Raw genomic sequence first — 23,202 nt, 5'->3', positions numbered from 1 at the left:
TGACTTCTTAGGGGCCTGTAGCTATGGGCTTGTGTTGATGGCCTCAACACAAGAAGTAGAAATGCATTTGTGATACCAATAGATAAACATAAAATCAGAAATCCAAATATAAAATAAATACAATAACAATTCATGATATATAAAAGTTAAATCACAAAAAAAGTGAAAAAAAACATGTGAGATACAAAGAGTCTTTTCACAATCCATAGTACTAAAAGGTCCCAAAAAAGTAAAATGTGAAATCAAGAAAAAGTACTTTCACAATCCATATAATACTGAAGGTGTCCCCGCACTCCAACTTCCTGATAGAACGTGCATCCACCACTAAGTGACACCATTTCGGGAGCCTCTTACCAGACAATGTGGACTATTAGAATGTAAATGGCCAAAAGCGCTTAGACATATCCTTTAACCACAATTCTTCAGGCATAAGGTACGTCCTCCATTGGAATCTCTGCCAGCATTAGAAGTTTGGGAAAGATAAAAATCCCATAGTGTAGTATGTAAAAACCACTAAGAGACACCAGTTTAAATATACACAGTTGTGTTCAAAATAATAGCAGTGTGTTGATAAAAGTGAATAAAGCTCAAAATCCTTCTAATAGCTTTTATTTCCATACACACAAATGCATTGGGAACACTACACATTCTATTCCAAATCAAAACATGAAGAAAAATATATCACATTTGTGTTGTTCCTCTAAAAAAAATTGAAGAAAAGTGAATATTAGACTGTTCAAAAAAATAGCAGTGTTTGTATTCTTCTTTACAAACTCAAACATTCACTATATAAACTGAAAAATGTTTGAAGATTTTGCTTTCCTTTGAATCACTTAATGAATATTTGGTTGTATAAGCACTGTTTCTGAGAAATGCTGTACATCTGTGTTGCATGGAGTCCCCCAACTTCTGGCCCCTGTGAACAGGTATTCCAGCCCAGGATGATTGGACTACATTCCACAGTTCTTCTCTATTTCTTGGTTTTGCCTCAGAAACTGCATTTTTGATGTCACCCCACAAGTTTTCTATTGGATTAAGATCCGGGGATTGGGCTGGCCACTCCATAACGTCAATTTTGTTGGTCTGGAACCAAGATGTTGCACGTTTATTGGTTGGGGTCATTGTCTTGTTGAAACACCCATTTCAAGGGCATTTCCTCTTCAGCATAAGGCAGCATGACCTCTACAAGTATTCTGATGTATTCAAACTGATCCATGATCCCTGGTATGCGATAAATAGGCCCAACACCGTAGTATGAGAAACATCCCCATATCATGATGCTTGCACCACCATGCTTCACTGTCTTCACAGTGTACTGTGGCTTGAATTCAGTGTTTGGGGGTCGTCTGACAAACTGTCTCCGGCCACTAGACCCAAAAATAACAATCTTCCTTTATCAGTCCACAAAATGTTGCGCCATTTCTCTTTAGGCCAGTCAATGTGCTCTTTGGCAAATTGTAACCTCTTCAGCATGTGTTTTTTTTCAACAGTGGGCCGTTGCGGGGGCTTCTTGCAGATAGCTTGGCTTCACATAGGCGTCTTCTAATTGTAACAGTACTCACAGGTAACTTTACACCTTCTTTGTTCTTCCTGGAGCTGATTGTTGGCTGAGTCCGCGCCATTTTGGCTATTCTATCCATTCAAATGGTAGTTTTTCGCTTTCTTCCACGTCTTTCAGGTTTTGGATGCCATTTTAAAGCATTTGCGATCATTTTAGCTGAGCAGCCTATAATTTTCTGCACTTCTTTATATGTTTTCCCCTCTCCAATCAACTTTTTAATCAAGGTACGCTGTTCTGAACAATGTCTGGAATGACCCATTTTCCTCAGAATTTCAGAGAGAAATGCACTGTAACCAGCATGTACAACATTTGCTGCCTTCCTTCCTTAAATAAGAGCAATAATTGCCACCTGTTTATCAAAGAATGAATGACCTCACTAATAGAACTCCACACTGCTATTATTTTGAACATGCCCCTTTCAATTAGTGATTCAATTACACAGAATCAGCAGCATGCATGTCATGACTGTTGGGTCTGTTGGATTTCTATTACTCTACTACACCTGCTAGTAAATTATTTGCCATGTAGAAATATCATTTCTACCAAAAACAGTGATTGATCAGGTTAGTGATGTCTGACTGCTATTATTTTGAACACAACTGTATATGCACAGTCACTAAGTAACAGTATACATGTCACATCAAAAGCAAACTCCAAAACTGCACAAAGCACATTAACTTCCAAAGTAGCAGGCTGAAACTGTACCAGGCTTTGGTCGGCGGGCGTGTCAGATCATGTTACATTGTGGCCACGCCCAATGCGTTTCAGCAAAAAAAAAATGTCATTGGGGACAAGCTGGATTTTTTTTTTCTTTCACGTTTTTCACTTTTTGGGACCTTTAATACTATATGGATTGTGAAAGGACTTTGTATCTCACTTTTATATATCACAAATTATTATGTTTTATGTTATTGTATTTATTTTATATTTGGCTTTAGTGCTGTTTTCTGATTTTACTTCTGAGATCATTCAGAATTCACTGACAGGTGCGTTTAACCTGCAGTTTCACCTGTTTCAAACAACTCTCGTGTTCCTTTAATGTATAGAAATGCAAAATTAATCTGCTGCAAAAAAGCATCTGCATTTGGTGTTGCAGACCCCATGCATCCGTGTCAAAGTTTGACATGGGGTATGTGGTCATGCAGCTGCTGCATTCATATCCATAGACAGCTGTGGATACAGGTACAAAAACAAATGCCTCCTTCCTGCAGTACAGGGGCCATGTGAGTCCTAATTTGTATGCTCATTTCAGGGTCCATAACAAGATACTGAAGTAGGAGACAGCAGGACCACTAGTGGTAACGACAGCTCCTGTTTTTTCCTCTTGGTACAGGTTTCCTTTAAAAGAGTTTTCCCAGAGAAAAAAAAATGACCTATTTGTCTGGGGCCCCTCCCAATAGACCAGGACTTCTCCTCTAATCTTCCCGTTTCCAATAATGTTTAACTGAAATCCAAATCAACCCATGGAGCCTCTCATTGTAAGATCACATAGTAGTACCAGGTCTAACCAGAAGATGGGGCTGGAAATGACAGGTCAGAGGTCAGGAGCAATGTATGGGAGAAGGGATCACCTGTATTGAATGGAAGGTTAAACACCAACAGAGGACATTCAGTTTTTCTGGAAATCCACCTTAAAGCGGAACTTCACTCTCCCAATCAACACTGCATTTTTGTAATTCTTATGCTGCTACCATTAGTAAATAGATAGGGTTCTATGTTCAGGCAAATGATGTTATACATTTCAGGTGTCTTCAGGAGGCGTTTTCTTAGCTAAGCACATCCTCCTGCCTGCATGCCTAAGCTAAGGGAATATGGATTCCAGGAATGCTACTGCCCTTATTCAAGATGGCTGCTGCCAGAAATGCTAGCAGGTGTTTTTCAAAGTGATTTCTCAGTAAACTAAAGCATAGAGACATAGATGGATGGAGGAGTTTGCTTTGAATATTAAAAATGAATGAAATAGTGTTTTTAGTTTGTGTTGCTCAGAGGCAGTGTAGTTCTGCTTTAAGTAAATTTTTTTTCTGGTTGTAGAAAATAGTGTTACTGTTTGCATTACAAAATAAAATATTTTTATTAAAGGAAAAATACATTTTATAGTCCAATCAAAAAAAGTCATGTTACATAATGATTGTACATTACCAAGGAAGAAAGCAAATTAAGTTTTGCATCAGAACAAATGAGGTATTGTAGGAGCTTCTAGAATCCGGTGTGAGTGGGTTGGGGTGCCATGCAATGCTAAAGTCCCTTCGAAGCAGCATTTTGTACACTGATGAAAAAAAAAGCCTAGTAATGTCTTATTAGAGCTGCTGAGCCTGGCCACACATCTAATTGTAGGTTAGACTATTAAAGTAGAACTCCAGGCAAAACTTAGGTTTTGTAAACAGTGGAAAAGGGTTAAAACTTTTTTTAATTAACTGCTGCCTATGCCATCACTGGGGAGATTTTTACTCACTTCCTATCATCGGATATCGTATGTACTCTCCAGCGCCTCAGGATATGCACAGCCAAAAGGGAAGCCAAGGGTACCAGGACAGCGACAACCAAAAGAAAATGTTCCAGGGGTGCAGCCCTCCTCAGACGGGGAAATCAGCCACTGGATAGAGAGAAAACAGGTGGCGCACACACCTAGTGCATTATCCAAGGTTTATTGTAGGAATGAAATAATAAAAACATACTCACAGACAAAGCATGTATCTAAAAAGCATTTCGGGGACGAATCCCTTCCCTCAGAGCTGATGACCAACCTCTGATGCGGATGTATGATGTATGGACAGAAAGAGCCTCGCTCTTGATGGGCATCTTGTCAATACTCCTAGTGGTTTGTCATGCAAGGGGACCTGGAAACAGGAAGGCCAGATTAGGGTTTGCCAATTGACATCTAAAAAAGCCTTCACAGTTCTGGAACAACATCCTATGGACAGATGAGACCAAGATCAACTTGTACCAGAGTGATGGGAAGAGAAGAGTATGGAGAAGGAAAGGAACTGCTCATGATCCTAAGCATACCACCTCATCAGTGAAGCATGGTGGTGGTAGTGTCATGGCGTGGGCATGTATGGCTGCCAATGGAACTGGTTCTCTTGTATTTATTGATGATGTGACTGCTGACAAAAGCAGCAGGATGAATTCTGAAGTGTTTCGGGAATATTATCTGCTCATATTCAGCCAAATGCTTCACAACTCATTGGACGCCGCTTCACAGTGCAGATGGACAATGACCCAAAGCATACTGCAAAAGCAACCAAAGAGTTTTTTAAGGGAAAGAAGTGGAATGTTATGCAATGGCCAAGTCAATCACCTGACCTGAATCCGATTGAGCATGCATTTCACTTGCTGAAGACAAAACTGAAGGGAAAATGCCCCAAGAACAAGCAGGAACTGAAGACAGTTGCAGTAGAGGCCTGGCAGAGCATCACCAGGGATGAAACCCAGCATCTGCAGATGTCTATGCATTCCAGACTTCAGGCTGTAATGGACTGCAAAGGATTTGCAACCAAGTATTAAAAAGTGAAAGTTTGATTTATGATTATTATTCTGTCCCATTACTTTTGGTCCCTTAACAAGTGGGAGGCACATATGCAAACTGTTGTAATTCCTACACCGTTCACTTGATTTGGATGTAAATACCCTCAAATTAAAGCTGACAGTCTGCAGTTAAAGCGCATCTTGTTCGTTTAATTTCAAAGCCATTGTGGTGGTGTATAGAGCCAAAAATGTTAGAATTGTGTCGATGTCCCAATATTTATGGACCTGACTGTAAATATAAGACACAAACCAAAATCAAATACTTTCCTTAAATCACAAAAAAGGTAAAGCAGAGCCCCACCCAAAAGGGGAAGTTCTGCTTTAAGGACTGCTCCCCCGCTCCCCATTAAAGATTGGCACCTTTGAAGAGCGGGTACCCGAATTTGACGGGTACCCGCTTCTACTTCCGGTCCGATCGCCTAGGTGTCCTCCCTCCCTCCTTGAGGTCTTTTGGGACACATGACAGGTCCCAGAAGGCTACAGGACCATTCACGAGTGCAGTGCTACTCGCGCATGCACAGTGGGTACCTGGTTGTGAAGCCGCAAGCTATCACAGCCGGGTGCCCACACTGAAGATATCGGCCTCCTATAATACAGGATGGCTGGTGAAACGAGCTGCGGGGGACACACCACGGGACCGAGGGACAGGTAAGTGGCTATTTTTTAAAAGTCAGCAGCTACAGTTTTTGTAGCTGCTGACTTTTATTTTTTGATAGGTTGAGTGGAACTCCGCTTTAAGATTAACATGCAATCCATCTTAAGGCTGAATTTACACTGATTTCTGCTAAACTTTTGGGAAAACAGATGTACATTTCCATCCATTTTATGCGCCTTTTGCTTTTTATGTGTCCTGTTCACACTACAATGCTGCGTTGACCTGTATTGCAGTGCGTTCAAATGGAAACATGTTGGTTTGACACAGCTCAACACAGGGCTGTAGTATGAACAGTCCACATAAAAAACTATTGTTTTTTTTATGTGTCTATGTGATGACCTGCATTTTACAAGTGTATTAAAACGCAGATCAACACGCGCAAAAAACACATGGAAATCTATTTTCTCTGTATTTTAGCACAACTTAGTGTGAATAAGTTTACCTTAAGCCTGGGTCTCCAAACTTTTCAAACAAAAGGGCCAGTTTACTGTCCTTCAGACTTTTGAGGGGCCAGATTATGGCCAGTGGGGGTAGAAAATGTCCTAGGCCCAGCATTGGTGAAAATAAACATGGCCTCGGGGTTGATGGTCAGAAATAGGAAGAGTAGTGCTCCATCATTGGCATGTGTGGGATGAATAATACCCCATCATTGGTGTCAGGGCAGGAATTATACCCCACTGTTGGTGTCAGAGGAATAGTGCCCCAAGGGCCAGATAAAGGCTAGCAAAGGGCCACATTCGGCCGCAGTTTGGAGACCACTGACCTAAAGCCAAAAATTATAGTATAGAGTAGGGGGAGGGTTAAAAACACAATGAGATTCAATTCCCATCTATGTCCCATTAGAAGGAACAAGGGTCCCCATTGGAAGATCTCCCCTCTATTCCTGTTCTGGTGGTAACTCAAAATTTTGGATTTACCCTCACTTTCATTACCAATGACACTGGTAAACAGGACAATCAGAAATCTCTATAACAGGGACATAGACCCACTATTTTTGTTTTATTGTTGTCTAACACTTCACCAGTTCATTCAAACCTAAAATGAAAAAGTTCTGCATGTAGTTAAAGCAACCTGTCAGATCAGATATACAATGATAAGTCCCAGCAGGTCCTGCCATCCACGCATGCAGAAGAACACCACAAATGCTAGGGCATGCAATGACCTGTTATTTCTCAGTTTATGATGAAGAAAAGTCACCTGGCTGCCATAAGTAAACAGGCTACAAACTATGCCCAGCCATTCACTGCATTCTTGCAGCCATTGGGAAATACTGTGAGAGCTGTGATTGGTCACAGCTTGTCACATAGTACAGGGCTATTCACAACAGCCTTGTACCATGTGACCTCTGTGATCATTCACAGATTTCACAAGTAGTAAGCAATGAGGTCAGCAAGTGACATCTTGTTTACTACTATTCATGTGATCACTGATTGGCCAATCAGTGATCACATGATCGGGACCTCACACAGAGGTCCCGTACATACAGCGATCGCCGTTCCGCTGTGTCTGGGGAGCGCGCACAGGCTGTAAATGCAGGCGCACTGCTCCCGTCCGGCTGTTTATGTACATGGGCCGGACGGGAAGTGGTTAAAGGATTTTTTTCGCCACCTGTGTCCCATTGGTAAGATTTCTGTTTGCTTCCTGAGCTATAAATACTACAGGAAATGAAAGAAAATCACTCTAAAGTGAGGTAAATCCCCTCTTCGTAATTAAAGCTAAACTGATTTTTAAAAAATTGCCCCTTTGCACTGTAACAAATGAATACTAATGAAGTGTGTGAAATGTACAGCTGTTGCTGTGGTATGTAAATTTTACTTTTATTCCTCCTGTAGAGTAAATTGCCCGCTTTGCAGCCCATCCGTTCTGATAACATTTTGCTTTCCTATACAAGGCATTCTGAGATTGGAGGAGGTACAGATGAGCATCACAATCTCTCCTCCTCCAATCACAAAGCACTTGGCATTCACTGAAAAGAATGCAAAAGGTTTTCAGAATTGCTGAGCTGCACAGCGAGTGAGCGGCCAGCTGCCCAATCGAATACTCCAGATGGAGCTGTAAGTTTCAGCACCAGACATTTGATGCTGACTGTACTGTATGGGGGGAGGGGTGGAATTAAAGTAATAGCAGTACACAACACAGGAAAAGCCACACATTGTACACACTTCGTTAGTGTTCCATTTTTAGGCGCAAACAGCTAGATATGGTTTTTGGCAGGAGTTTAGCATTAGGCTCCATGCACACTAGCAATTTATTTGAAGATAAAAAAAAACGCTGAATAAAAAACACTGGTAACAGCATTTTTAGTAGCATTCAGAAGTGTTTAGGAGTGTTTTTACAGTTCATGCAGAGGGAAACAAAAGCTAGAAAAGAAGGTGTTAGGAGCAGTTTAGTAACAATTAGGAGCTGGAAAAACACTCTAAAAACTCTACAAAAACATTTTTTTTTCTGCTTCTAGACGCTGAAGCTCAAAAAATGCTAATAGCCTAGTGTGCATGGACACATAGGAGAACACTATTTAGCTTCTAGGAGCAGAAAAAAATGCTAATAGCTTCTAGGAGCTTAAAAAACAATATTTGTGTGCAGGGAGCCTTAAAGCAGAACTTAAAGCGGAGCTCCACCCAAAAGGGAAAGGTCTGCTTTAAGCCTTCATCCCCTGCTCCCCATTGGGGAGTGGTTACTCGAATTTGACAGGTACCCGCTCCCACTTCCGCTGCTATCACCCAGGTGATCGGAAGCAGAAGCTGCCCTCCCCCCCTCTCTCGCCGTACCCTTCTGGGACACGTGACAGGTCCCAGAAGACTACAGGGCCATTCACAAAGCACAGCGCTTCTCGCACAAGCCCAGTGGGCACCCGGCTGTAAAGCCACAAGCTGTCACAGCCGAATGCCCACACTGAAGATGCCGGGGAGAGAACACGGCCGGTGAAACCAGCCGTGGTGAGGACATCACTGGACTGAGGGACAGGTAGGTGTCTGTATTTTAAAAGTCAGCAGCTACAGTTTTAGTAGCTGCTGACCTTTATTTTTTTTTTTTCAGCTGGAACTCCACTTTAACTCATAACAACTTGGTAAAAAATAATGTGAAAAAATATGCAGTGACCACAAAAAGAAAATCCACAAGCAGCTGGCACAGAAAGACAAACCCACTTCATCCTCAAAAACATATATTAAAAAAAAAAAAGCTGCAGTGTTAATGTGTATACCATAAATAATAAAACGGCTAGTAAAACACTAGAATAATTATATCATGAAGACTGATGACGTGTGATAAAAGTCATACGTGATAAAAATCCTATAATCGGTGCATTTCTAAATAGCAAAAAGTCCAAAAATAAAAGTGCCCAAAAGTATTTAAATAATAACAATCGGGATTGGGTGACATCTAGTGAAAAGTAAATCGGTGACAATCCTTCCTCCTAATGCACTGATCAGAAGCAAAGGATAAATGAGCTTTTGTAAAACAACTCCTCCAAAAGGTATAACCCCTCCACGGCCAGAATAGATGTATATCAGATACAGCTGGGCTCTATATGGAAGTCCCTCTGGACAAAGTATGACTTCTCCACGGCATAACTCGGACACCCGTCCAATAAGGATGAATTTATAAATAAAAAATTCTACACCATATGTGGCTTCTCTTGGGCTCCGGATTGTGAGCTTTCTCCCTCCAGGATTCAGCCTTATCAGACCGGTGGCCGAGTTATGCCGTGGAGAAGTCATACTTTGTCCAGAGGGACTTCCATATAGAGCCCAGCTGTATCTGATATACATCTATTCTGGCCATGGAGGGGTTATACCTTTTGGAGGAGTTGTTTTACAAAAGCTCATTTATCCTTTGCTTCTGATCAGTGCATTAGGAGGAAGGATTGTCACCGATTTACTTTTCACTAGATGTCACCCAATCCCAATTGTTATTATTTAAATACTTTTGAACACTTTATTTTTGGACTTTTTGCTATTTAGAAATGCACCTATTATAGAATTTTTATCACGTGTGTCACCAGTCTTCATGAAATAATCGAATGTTTTACTAGCTGTTTTATTAAGTGTTCCTGCATGGCAGACCACCTACTGTTATCTCACATATATACTTATTATTATAGCCAAATTTACCACCCTAACTCCTCCCACAGTTTTTACACTACAGACAGTAATATACCGAAACATGCGGATTGTTCCCGATTGGTGTGCTATTACTTTGTGGAACGTTTCGCCGAATGGTTCACGAAATATTGGTGTTTTTTGTGATGAAATTTGTCCCATAGGAATGAATGGCGCAACTAGAGTGTGAGCTGACAAAGCTAGAGTGTGAAAGGAAAAATCAGGATAAGATTTGTAAACTGCCATCACTCCTTCATTTTCAAGCCCACCTACACAAATCTTATATCAAACGTTCAGCTATCCCTGCTGCCACTACAAATGTTCACGGCTAAGCCATAGTCCTGATAGTTTTCACAATATGACCATTTGTTTGCAACTCACGCCGCCCATTGACATTCATTGAATCTCCATTCCCAGCCACCTGAATTTTTAAGGGACATTTTTAAACTGCGACTGTGCCTTCATTTTTAATATTTCAGAGACATACTATGCATCAAAATGTAGGTCTGGGTCTTGTGATTCTCACAATGTAAAGCTCTTTGCTGTAGGATTTCTACTTTTAAAAACTACAACCGCTTGAAGATGGCAAACGACAGTGAAGTTAGCAAGTTGGAGCAGTTTGTTTATAAAAGTTCCTCTGAGCTTGCTGTAGAGTGAGTTGCCATAGCAACCCAAGGGGGGTCAGCAGCCAGCAGAGTGACCAAAGCTAGAGTGTGAGCTGAAAAATAAAAGTTGAAATGCATTTCTCACTCTATCAAGCTTGCCATGGAGTTTCACAGGTCAGAACTGCAACATACTGTGATATAGGAGACATTCAGAGGCTGCGGACACGGTACAAGAAATGGTCAGGGACTACGGACATGTTACAGTATAGGAGACATTCAGAGGCTGCGGACGCGGGAGACGGCCAGGGGCTGCGGACACGGCGCGGGAGACGGCCAGGGGCTGCGGACACGGCGCGGGAGACGGCCAGGGGCTGCGGACACGGCGCGGGAGACGGCCAGGGGCTGCGGACACGGCGCGGGAGACTGCAAGCATGCTGCAAGTGTGTTCTAGCAGTGACCAGTGTTCTCCCAGTGTTGGAAAAACACCAGTCAGCGCATATGTGGACAGTTTTGCAAAATATAAGAAAGTGGCAGAAATCCGCAGCAGTTGAAATTTCTATCTTCCAGTCAATTGCTCAAGCACAGTTAGGAGGGCAGTAAATGGTTAACACCTATGTGAAGCTGCCAGCCTGACCAGTCTAAATCCTGCAAAGGCAACATAAAGGAAAGCATGAAATAAATCATGGAGGGCTCACACAGGACTCTGATCATAAACAGCTGAAAGTCATCAGTAGAGATGTGTGACCCCCTCACATGGAATGCCAGCTGCAGCGTCTTCCACAAGTCTCCTGATCGGTAGTCCCCCTCCGGTGTGCAGTGCTAGTGTACACACAGAAACAAGGAACCCAGCGGGACAAGAGCCAGGGGAGATGTTCCCTAATCAGTGATCATTACCTGAGCTGCACACTGCAGGCTGGAAGGGGGACACACTGATCAGCGGCCTTCTTGAAGATGCTGCAGGTAACATGTCAGTGTGTTGATGATGATTGTCAGCTGTCTGTACAGAGCTCCTTGTGTACAGTGCTGTGATTCGTTTACTCCTTCTAGGGATCCTGCACTTCCTGTTTACTCTCCCTCTGAAAAGGAGGAGGAACAAGTCATTAGCAGTCCCTCCCTCCTACTCAGATCAGCGGCACTATTGGTGACACACTGATCATCTACAATTACAATGATTTCACAGATAGTCAGCACAAACGGGCAAGCAAGGGTAAGGGGCGTGGCCTAATACACTCGGCAGGGGCGTGGCATTACATGTGAAAATGGGCGTGGCATGGGTTGCTAATGACGTCACGTCTCTAGCAACCAATCAGTGTCTTTCAGCGCTCTGCGTCGCTTTAGCTCAGAGGAGTGCTGACACTGCTGGGATCAACACGTATGTGGCGCAGTGGAGTGTCATACAGACGGACCAATGGACTACGAAGCCTGCACAGGTAGGAGGAGCCACGAACATATGAGCGGGGGTTGATCTGGTCTCTGGGTGGATGGGAGCGGATTGCGGAACGGAGGCGGAAAAAGACAGTAGAATTACTGGGAGCGCCCTGTATGGTTCTCCCTGCAGAAGATGAGAGCTGGCGCTTCGGAGGGGGTTGTTCTGTACCCAGAACTGCAAAATCGCGTCTATTCATGTGATTTTGCGCAGAGCAGCCGCCCTGTAGCAATATATCTGCCATAGTGCAGTGATTGGTTAATAAATCACCTATTCACCAAAGCTGTCAAATCGCCGATGTCCACAGACAAGCCGACTGTGGGGCCTAGTACAATGTAATCAGTAGTAGATATCCCAGCACCACACAGGGCATATGGCTTTGACTTCATTCTAACTTACTGCTTTGCCACACCTACCACAACACTAAGCCCCGCCTCCACCACTGGGGTCTAATAATTAATTTCTTAAATGTGGCAGTTCTGTGCTATGGATGGTGATCGGCGATCGTCTACTGCTGCCGAAAACCATGACATTCGCAGATGTATCAGAGACACACTCATCGTGGGGGAACTCATCTTGCCGCTACAATGGCATTGGGACCCACATGATCTCTAACGCTGCAGGCATCGTGCAGACCCTCTCGGGGCCTGTGTGTGCAGGCATCGCAGAGGACCCTCTCGGGGCCTGTGGGTGCAGGCATCGCAGAGGACCCTCTCGGGGCCTGTGGGTGCAGGCATCGCAGAGGACCCTCTCGGGGCCTGTGGGTGCAAGCATCGCAGAGGACCCTCTCGGGGCCTGTGGGTTCAGGCATCGCAGAGGACCCTCTCGGGGCCTGTGGGTTCAGGCATCGCAGAGGACCCTCTCGGGGCCTGTGGGTTCAGGCATCGCAGAGGACCCTCTCGGGGCCTGTGGGTTCAGGCATCGCAGAGGACCCTCTCGGGGCCTGTGGGTTCAGGCATCGCAGAGGACCCTCTCGGGGCCTGTGGGTTCAGGCATCGCAGAGGACCCTCTCGGGGCCTGTGGGTTCAGGCATCGCAGAGGACCCTCTCGGGGCCTGTGGGTTCAGGCATCGCAGAGGACCCTCTCGGGGCCTGTGGGTTCAGGCATCGCAGAGGACCCTCTCGGGGGCCTGTGGGTTCAGGCATCGCAGAGGACCCTCTCGGGGGCCTGTGGGTTCAGGCATCGCAGAGACCCCACACGGGGCCTGTGGGTGCAGGCATCGCACAGACCCCTCTCGGGGCCTGTGGGTGCAGGCATCGCACAGACCCCTCTCGGGGCCTGTGGGTGCAGGCATCGCACAGACCCCTCTCGGGGCCTGTGGGTGCAGGCATCGCACAGACCCCACCCGGGGCCTGTGGGTGCAGGCATCGCACAGACCCCACCCGGGGCCTGTGGGTGCAGGCATCGCACAGACCCCACACGGGGCCTGTGGGTGCAGGCATCGCACAGACCCCACACGGGGCCTGTGGGTGCAGGCATCGCACAGACCCCTCTCGGGGCCTGTGGGTGCAGGCATCGCACAGACCCCTCTCGGGGCCTGTGGGTGCAGGCATCGCACAGACCCCACACGGGGCCTGTGGGTGCAGGCATCGCACAGACCCCACACGGGGCCTGTGGGTGCCGGCATCGCACAGACCCCTCTCGGGGCCTGTGGGTGCCGGCATCGCACAGACCCCTCTCGGGGCCTGTGGGTGCCGGCATCGCACAGACCCCACACGGGGCCTGTGGGTGCAGGCATCGCACAGACCCCACACGGGGCCTGTGGGTGCCGGCATCGCACAGACCCCACACGGGGCCTGTGGGTGCAGGCATCGCACAGACCCCACACGGGGCCTGTGGGTGCAGGCATCGCACAGACCCCACACGGGGCCTGTGGGTGCAGGCATCGCACAGACCCCACACGGGGCCTGTGGGTGCAGGCATCGCACAGACCCCACACGGGGCCTGTGGGTGCAGGCATCGCACAGACCCCTCTCGGGGCCTGTGGGTGCAGGCATCGCACAGACCCCTCTCGGGGCCTGTGGGTGCCGGCATCGCACAGACCCCACACGGGGCCTGTGGGTGCAGGCATCGCACAGACCCCACACGGGGCCTGTGGGTGCCGGCATCGCACAGACCCCACACGGGGCCTGTGGGTGCAGGCATCGCACAGACCCCACACGGGGCCTGTGGGTGCAGGCATCGCACAGACCCCACACGGGGCCTGTGGGTGCAGGCATCGCACAGACCCCACACGGGGCCTGTGGGTGCCGGCATCGCACAGACCCCTCTCGGGGCCTGTGGGTGCCGGCATCGCACAGACCCCACACGGGGCCTGTGGGTGCCGGCATCGCACAGACCCCTCTCGGGGCCTGTGGGTGCCGGCATCGCACAGACCCCACACGGGGCCTGTGGGTGCCGGCATCGCACAGACCCCACACGGGGCCTGTGGGTGCCGGCATCGCACAGACCCCACACGGGGCCTGTGGGTGCAGGCATCGCACAGACCCCACACGGGGCCTGTGGGTGCAGGCATCGCACAGACCCCACACGGGGCCTGTGGGTGCAGGCATCGCACAGACCCCACACGGGGCCTGTGGGTGCCGGCATCGCACAGACCCCTCTCGGGGCCTGTGGGTGCAGGCATCGCACAGACCCCACACGGGGCCTGTGGGTGCCGGAATCGCACAGACCCCACACGGGGCCTGTGGGTGCCGGCATCGCACAGACCCCACACGGGGCCTGTGGGTGCCGGCATCGCACACACCCCACACGGGGCCTGTGGGTGCCGGCATCGCACAGACCCCACACGGGGCCTGTGGGTGCAGGCATCGCACAGACCCCACACGGGGCCTGTGGGTGCAGGCATCGCACAGACCCCACACGGGGCCTGTGGGTGCAGGCATCGCACAGACCCCTCTCGGGGCCTGTGGGTGCAGGCATCGCACAGACCCCTCTCGGGGCCTGTGGGTGCAGGCATCGCACAGACCCCTCTCGGGGCCTGTGGGTGCAGGCATCGCACAGACCCCACCCGGGGCCTGTGGGTGCAGGCATCGCACAGACCCCACCCGGGGCCTGTGGGTGCAGGCATCGCACAGACCCCACCCGGGGCCTGTGGGTGCAGGCATCGCACAGACCCCACCCGGGGCCTGTGGGTGCAGGCATCGCACAGACCCCACCCGGGGCCTGTGGGTGCAGGCATCGCACAGACCCCACCCGGGGCCTGTGGGTGCAGGCATCGCACAGACCCCACCCGGGGCCTGTGGGTGCAGGCATCGCACAGACCCCACCCGGGGCCTGTGGGTGCAGGCATCGCACAGACCCCACCCGGGGCCTGTGGGTGCAGGCATCGCACAGACCCCACCCGGGGCCTGTGGGTGCAGGCATCGCACAGACCCCACCCGGGGCCTGTGGGTGCAGGCATCGCACAGACCCCACCCGGGGCCTGTGGGTGCAGGCATCGCACAGACCCCACCCGGGGCCTGTGGGTGCAGGCATCGCACAGACCCCACCCGGGGCCTGTGGGTGCAGGCATCGCACAGACCCCACCCGGGGCCTGTGGGTGCAGGCATCGCACAGACCCCTCTCGGGGCCTGTGGGTGCAGGCATCGCACAGACCCCTCTCGGGGCCTGTGGGTGCAGGCATCGCACAGACCCACCTTGGGTCTGAGGGTGCAGGCATCGGGACCCACCTTGGGTCTGAGGGTGCAGGCATCGGGACCCACCTTGGGTCTGAGGGTGCAGGCATCGGGACCCACTCCCGGGGTCTGAGGGTGCAGGCATCGGGACCCACTCCCGGGGTCTGAGGGTGCAGGCATCGGGACCCACTCCCGGGGTCTGAGGGTGCAGGCATCGGGACCCACTCCCGGGGTCTGAGGGTGCAGGCATCGGGACCCACTCCCGGGGTCTGAGGGTGCAGGCATCGGGACCCTTACCCGGGTCTGAGGGTGCAGGCATCGGGACCCTTACCCGGGTCTGAGGGTGCAGGCATCGGGACCCACTCCCGGGTCTGAGGGTGCAGGCATCGGGACCCACTCCCGGGTCTGAGGGTGCAGGCATCGGGACCCACTCCCGGGTCTGAGGGTGCAGGCATCGGGACCCACTCCCGGGTCTGAGGGTGCAGGCATCGGGACCCACTCCCGGGTCTGAGGGTGCAGGCATCGGGACCCACTCCCGGGTCTGAGGGTGCAGGCATCGGGACCCACTCCCGGGTCTGAGGGTGCAGGCATCGGGACCCACTCCCGGGTCTGAGGGTGCAGGCATCGGGACCCACTCCCGGGTCTGAGGGTGCAGGCATCGGGACCCACTCCCGGGTCTGAGGGTGCAGGCATCGGGACCCACTCCCGGGTCTGAGGGTGCAGGCATCGGGACCCACTCCCGGGTCTGAGGGTGCAGGCATCGGGACCCACTCCCGGGTCTGAGGGTGCAGGCATCGGGACCCACTCCCGGGTCTGAGGGTGCAGGCATCGGGACCCACTCCCGGGTCTGAGGGTGCAGGCATCGGGACCCACTCCCGGGTCTGAGGGTGCAGGCATCGGGACCCACTCCCGGGTCTGAGGGTGCAGGCATCGGGACCCACTCCCGGGTCTGAGGGTGCAGGCATCGGGACCCACTCCCGGGTCTGAGGGTGCAGGCATCGGGACCCACTCCCGGGTCTGAGGGTGCAGGCATCGGGACCCACTCCCGGGTCTGAGGGTGCAGGCATCGGGACCCACTCCCGGGTCTGAGGGTGCAGGCATCGGGACCCACTCCCGGGTCTGAGGGTGCAGGCATGGGGACCCACTCCCGGGTCTGAGGGTGCAGGCATGGGGACCCACTCCCGGGTCTGAGGGTGCAGGCATGGGGACCCACTCCCGGGTCTGAGGGTGCAGGCATGGGGACCCACTCCCGGGTCTGAGGGTGCAGGCATGGGGACCCACTCCCGGGTCTGAGGGTGCAGGCATGGGGACCCACTCCCGGGTCTGAGGGTGCAGGCATGGGGACCCACTCCCGGGTCTGAGGGTGCAGGCATGGGGACCCACTCCCGGGTCTGAGGGTGCAGGCATGGGGACCCACTCCCGGGTCTGAGGGTGCAGGCATCGGGACCCACTCCCGGGTCTGAGGGTGCAGGCATGGGGACCCTTCTTGGGTCTGAGGGTGCAGGCATCGGGACCCACTCCCGGGTCTGAGGGTGCAGGCATCGGGACCCACTCCCGGGTCTGAGGGTGCAGGCATCGGGACCCCTCTTGGGTCTGAGGGTGCAGGCATCGGGACCCTTCTTGGGTCTGAGGGTGCAGGCATCGGGACCCACTCCGGGGTCTGAGGGTGCAGGCATCGGGACCCACTCCGGGGTCTGAGGGTGCAGGCATCGGGACCCACTCCGGGGTCTGAGGGTGCAGGCATCGGGACCCACTCCGGGGTCTGAGGGTGCAGGCATCGGGACCCACTCCGGGGTCTGAGGGTGCAGGCATCGGGACCCACTGCGGGGTCTGAGGGTGCAGGCATCGGGACCCACTCCGGGGTCTGAGGGTGCAGGCATCGGGACCCACTCCGGGGTCTGAGGGTGCAGGCATGGGGACCCACTCCCGGGGTCTGAGGGTGCTAGCATCGGGACCCACTCCCGGGGTCTGAGGGTGCTAGCATCGGGACCCACTCCCGGGGTCTGAGGGTGCAAGCATCGGGACCCACTCCCGGGGTCTGAGGGTGCAGGCATCGGGACCCACCTTGGGTCTGAGGGTGCAGGCATCGGGACCCACCTTGGGTCTGAGGGTGCAGGCATCGGGACCCTTTCCCGGGTCTGAGGGTGCAGGCATCGGGACCCTTTCCCGGGTCTGAGGGTGCAGGCATCGGGACCCTTTCCCGGGTCTGAGGGTGCAGGCATCGGGACCCACCTTGGGTCTGAGGGTGCAGGCATCAGGACCCATTCCCGGGTCTTAGGGTGCAGGCATCGGGACCCTTTCCCGGGTCTGAGGGTGCAGGCTTCGGGACCCTTTCCCGGGTCTGAGGGTGCAGGCATCGGGACCCTTTCCCGGGTCTGAGGGTGCAGGCATCGGGACCCACTCCCGGGGTCTGAGGGTGCAGGCATCGGGACCCACTCCCGGGGTCTGAGGGTGCAGGCATCGGGACCCACTCCCGGGGTCTGAGGGTGCAGGCATCGGGACCCACTCCCGGGGTCTGAGGGTGCAGGCATCGGGACCCACTCCCGGGGTCTGAGGGTGCAGGCATCGGGACCCACTCCCGGGGTCTGAGGGTGCAGGCATCGGGACCCACTCCCGGGGTCTGAGGGTGCAGGCATCGGGACCCACTCCCGGGGTCTGAGGGTGCAGGCATCGGGACCCACTCCCGGGGTCTGAGGGTGCAGGCATCGGGACCCACTCCCGGGGTCTGAGGGTGCAGGCATCGGGACCCACTCCCGGGGTCTGAGGGTGCAGGCATCGGGACCCACTCCCGGGGTCTGAGGGTGCAGGCATCGGGACCCACTCCCGGGGTCTGAGGGTGCAGGCATCGGGACCCACTCCCGGGGTCTGAGGGTGCAGGCATCGGGACCCACTCCCGGGGTCTGAGGGTGCAGGCATCGGGACCCACTCCCGGGGTCTGAGGGTGCAGGCATCGGGACCCACTCCCGGGGTCTGAGGGTGCAGGCATCGGGACCCACTCCCGGGGTCTGAGGGTGCAGGCATCGGGACCCACTCCCGGGGTCTGAGGGTGCAGGCATCGGGACCCACTCCCGGGGTCTGAGGGTGCAGGCATCGGGACCCACTCCCGGGGTCTGAGGGTGCAGGCATCGGGACCCACTCCCGGGGTCTGAGGGTGCAGGCATCGGGACCCACTCCCGGGGTCTGAGGGTGCAGGCATCGGGACCCACTCCCGGGGTCTGAGGGTGCAGGCATCGGGACCCACTCCCGGGTCTGAGGGTGCAGGCATCGGGACCCACTCCCGGGTCTGAGGGTGCAGGCATCGGGACCCACTCCCGGGTTTGAGGGTGCAGGCATCGGGACCCACTCCCGGGTCTGAGGGTGCAGGCATCGGGACCCACTCCCGGGTCTGAGGGTGCAGGCATCGGGACCCACTCCCGGGTCTGAGGGTGCAGGCATCGGGACCCACTCCCGGGTCTGAGGGTGCAGGCATCGGGACCCACTCCCGGGTCTGAGGGTGCAGGCATCGGGACCCACTCCCGGGTCTGAGGGTGCAGGCATGGGGACCCTTCTTGGGTCTGAGGGTGCAGGCATGGGGACCCACTCCCGGGTCTGAGGGTGCAGGCATGGGGACCCACTCCCGGGTCTGAGGGTGCAGGCATCGGGACCCACTCCCGGGTCTGAGGGTGCAGGCATGGGGACCCTTCTTGGGTTGAGGGTGCAGGCATCGGGACCCACTCCCGGGTCTGAGGGTGCAGGCATCGGGACCCACTCCCGGGTCTGAGGGTGCAGGCATCGGGACCCTTCTTGGGTCTGAGGGTGCAGGCATCGGGACCCTTCTTGGGTCTGAGGGTGCAGGCATCGGGACCCTTCTTGGGTCTGAGGGTGCAGGCATCGGGACCCACTCCCGGGTCTGAGGGTGCAGGTATCGGGACCCTTTCCTGGGTCTGAGGGTGCAAGCATCGGGACCCACCTTGGGTCTGAGGGTGCAGGCATCGGGACCCTTTCCCGGGTCTGAGGGTGCAGGCATCGGGACCCACCTTGGGTCTGAGGGTGCAGGCATCGGGACCCACCTTGGGTCTGAGGGTGCAGGCATCGGGACCCACCTTGGGTCTGAGGGTGCAGGCATCGGGACCCACCTTGGGTCTGAGGGTGCAGGCATCGGGACCCACCTTGGGTCTGAGGGTGCAGGCATCGGGACCCACCTTGGGTCTGAGGGTGCAGGCATCGGGACCCACCTTGGGTCTGAGGGTGCAGGCATCGGGACCCACCTTGGGTCTGAGGGTGCAGGCATCGGGACCCACCTTGGGTCTGAGGGTGCAGGCATCGGGACCCACCTTGGGTCTGAGGGTGCAGGCATCGGGACCCACCTTGGGTCTGAGGGTGCAGGCATCGGGACCCTTTCCCGGGTCTGAGGGTGCAGGCATCGGGACCCACCTTGGGTCTGAGGGTGCAGGCATCGGGACCCTTTCCCGGGTCTGAGGGTGCAGGCATCGGGACTCAACTTGGGTCTGAGGGTGCAGGCATCGGGACCCTTTCCGGGGTCTGAGGGTGCAGGCATCGGGACCCTTTCCGGGGTCTGAGGGTGCAGGCATCGGGACCCTTTCCGGGGTCTGAGGGTGCAGGCATCGGGACCCACTCCCGGGTCTGAGGGTGCAGGCATCGGGACCCACTCCCGGGTCTGAGGGTGCAGGCATCGGGACCCACTCCCGGGTCTGAGGGTGCAGGCATCGGGACCCACTCCCGGGTCTGAGGGTGCAGGCATCGGGACCCACTCCCGGGTCTGAGGGTGCAGGCATCGGGACCCTTTCCCGGGTCTGAGGGTGCAGGCATCGGGACCCACCTTGGGTCTGAGGGTGCAGGCATCGGGACCCACCTTGGGTCTGAGGGTGCAGGCATCGGGACCCACCTTGGGTCTGAGGGTGCAGGCATCGGGGCCCACCTTGGGTCTGAGGGTGCAGGCATCGGGACCCACCTTGGGTCTGAGGGTGCAGGCATCGGGACCCACCTTGGGTCTGAGGTTGCAGGCATCGGGACCCACCTTGGGTCTGAGGGTGCAGGCATCGGGACCCACCTTGGGTCTGAGGGTGCAGGCATCGGGACCCACCTTGGGTCTGAGGGTGCAGGCATCGGGACCCACCTTGGGTCTGAGGGTGCAGGCATCGGGACCCACCTTGGGTCTGAGGGTGCAGGCATCGGGACCCACCTTGGGTCTGAGGGTGCAGGCATCGGGACCCAACTTGGGTCTGAGGGTGCAGGCATCGGGACCCTTTCCGGGGTCTGAGGGTGCAGGCATCGGGACCCTTTCCGGGGTCTGAGGGTGCAGGCATCGGGACCCTTTCCGGGGTCTGAGGGTGCAGGCATCGGGACCCTTTCCGGGGTCTGAGGGTGCAGGCATCGGGACCCTTTCCGGGGTCTGAGGGTGCAGGCATCGGGACCCTTTCCGGGGTCTGAGGGTGCAGGCATCGGGACCCACCTTGGGTCTTAGGGTGCAGGCATCGGGACCCACCTTGGGTCTGAGGGTGCAGGCATCGGGACCCTTTTCCGGGTCTGAGGGTGCAGGCATCGGGACCCATTCCCGGGTCTGAAGGTGCAGGCATCGAAACCCTTTTTCAGGGTCTGAGGGTGCTGGCATCGGGACCCACTCCCGGGTCTGAGGGTGCTGGCATCGGGACCCTTTCCCGGGTCTGAGGGTGCAGGCATCGGGACCCTTTCCCGGGTCTGAGGGTGCAGGCATCGGGACCCTTTCCCGGGTCTGAGGGTGCAGGCATCGGGACCCACTCCCGGGTCTGAGGGTGCAGGCATCGGGACCCACTCCCGGGTCTGAGGGTGCAGGCATCGGGACCCACTCCCGGGTCTGAGGGTGCAGGCATCGGGACCCACTCCCGTGTCTGAGGGTGCAGTCATCGCGACCCTTTCCGGGGTCTGAGGGTGCAGTCATCGGGACCCTTTCCGGGGTCTGAAGGTGCAGGCATCGGGACCCTTTCCGGGGTCTGAAGGTGCAGGCATCGGGACCCTTTCCGGGGTCTGAGGGTGCAGGCATCGGGACCCTTTCCGGGGTCTGAGGGTGCAGGCATCGGGACCCTTTCCGGGGTCTGAGGGTGCAGGCATCGGGACCCTTTCCGGGGTCTGAGGGTGCAGGCATCGGGACCCACCTTGGGTCTGAGGGTGCAGGCATCGGGACCCACCTTGGGTCTGAGGGTGCAGGCATCGGGACCCACCTTGGGTCTGAGGGTGCAGGCATCGGGACCCACCTTGGGTCTGAGGGTGCAGGCATCGGGACCCACCTTGGGTCTGAGGGTGCAGGCATCGGGACCCTTTCCCGGGTCTGAGGTTGCAGGCATCGGGACCCATTCCCGGGTCTGAAGGTGCAGGCATCGGGACCCTTTTTCAGGGTCTGAGGGTGCAAGCATTGGGACCCACTCCCGGGTCTGAGGGTGCTGGCATCGGGACCCTTTCCCGGGTCTGAGGGTGCAGGCATCGGGACCCTTTCCGGGGTCTGAGGGTGCAGGCATCGGGACCCACCTTGGGTCTGAGGGTGTAGGCATCGGGACCCACCTTGGGTCTGAGGGTGCAGGCATCGGGACCCACCTTGGGTCTGAGGGTGCAGGCATCGGGACCCTTTCCCGGGTCTGAGGTTGCAGGCATCGGGACCCATTCCCGGGTCTGAAGGTGCAGGCATCGGGACCCTTTTTCAGGGTCTGAGGGTGCAAGCATGGGGACCCACTCCCGGGTCTGAGGGTGCTGGCATCGGGACCCTTTCCCGGGTCTGAGGGTGCAGGCATCGGGACCCTTTCCCGGGTCTGAGGGTGCAGGCATCGGGACCCACTCCCGGGTCTGAGGGTGCAGGCATCGGGACCCACTCCCGGGTCTGAGGGTGCAGGCATCGGGACCCACTCCCGGGTCTGAGGGTGCAGGCATCGGGACCCACTCCCGGGTCTGAGGGTGCAGGCATCGGGACCCACTCCCGGGTCTGAGGGTGCAGGCATCGGGACCCACTCCCGGGTCTGAGGGTGCAGGCATCGGGACCCACTCCCGGGTCTGAGGGTGCAGGCATCGGGACCCACTCCCGGGTCTGAGGGTGCAGGCATCGGGACCCACTCCCGGGTGTGAGGGTGCAGGCATCGGGACCCTTTCCCGGGTCTGAGGGTGCAGGCATCGGGACCCTTTCCCGGGTCTGAGGGTGCAGGCATCGGGAACCACTCCCGGGTCTGAGGGTGCAGGCATCGGGAACCACTCCCGGGTCTGAGGGTGCAGGCATCGGGACCCTTTCCCGGGTCTGAGGGTGCAGGCATCGGGACCCTTTCCCGGGTCTGAGGGTGCAGGCATCGGGACCCACCTTGGGTCTGAGGGTGCAGGCATCGGGACCCACCTTGGGTCTGAGGGTGCAGGCATCGGGACCCACTCCCGGGTCTGAGGGTGCAGGCATCGGGACCCACTCCCGGGTCTGAGGGTGCAGGCATCGGGACCCACTCCCGGGTCTGAGGGTGCAGGCATCGGGACCCACTCCCGGGTCTGAGGGTGCAGGCATCGGGACCCACTCCCGGGTCTGAGGGTGCAGGCATCGGGACCCACTCCCGGGTCTGAGGGTGCAGGCATCGGGACCCTTTCCCGGGTCTGAGGGTGCAGGCATCGGGACCCACCTTGGGTCTGAGGGTGCAGGCATCAGGACCCTTTCCCGGGTCTGAGGGTGCAGGCATCGGGACCCACCTTGGGTCTGAGGGTGCAGGCATCGGG

The 23,202-nt window shown here is 54.9% G+C and overlaps 1 protein-coding gene and 1 long non-coding RNA gene across 5 annotated transcripts in view; one reads left to right on the top strand and one right to left on the bottom strand.

Annotated features, from left to right (window-relative positions):
* Positions 1–3,607: 3,607 nt before the first annotated feature.
* LOC149429272 (uncharacterized) lies at positions 3,608–12,250 on the bottom strand. 2 transcript variants are annotated; one of them, XR_016310493.1, is made up of 3 exons: positions 11,341–12,173; positions 4,241–4,398; positions 3,608–4,154 (listed from the first exon to the last, which is right to left on the bottom strand). It is a non-coding gene; the product is annotated as an uncharacterized LOC149429272 (long non-coding RNA). The 2 variants fall into 2 exon arrangements; XR_016310492.1 differs by having other exon boundaries at positions 3,608–4,398; positions 11,341–12,250.
* LOC149429271 (coiled-coil and C2 domain-containing protein 1B-like) overlaps positions 11,569–23,202 on the top strand; it is a 76,374-nt gene continuing 64,740 nt past the window's right edge. Inside the window, exon 1 of one of the 3 annotated variants that reach the window (XM_089666540.1) lies at positions 11,569–11,876. The gene's annotated coding sequence lies outside the window, so the exon portion shown is untranslated. The remainder of the gene's footprint in view (positions 11,877–23,202) is intronic. The other 2 variants (XM_089666538.1, XM_089666541.1) reach the window with 2 other exon arrangements.

Source organism: Staurois parvus, unplaced genomic scaffold (assembly GCF_062004578.1).
Source record: "Staurois parvus isolate SC_StPar_1 unplaced genomic scaffold, SC_StPar_1.0 ptg002753l, whole genome shotgun sequence".
NCBI lineage: Eukaryota > Metazoa > Chordata > Amphibia > Anura > Ranidae > Staurois > Staurois parvus.
This window is presented reverse-complemented; position numbering and strand designations above follow the sequence as displayed.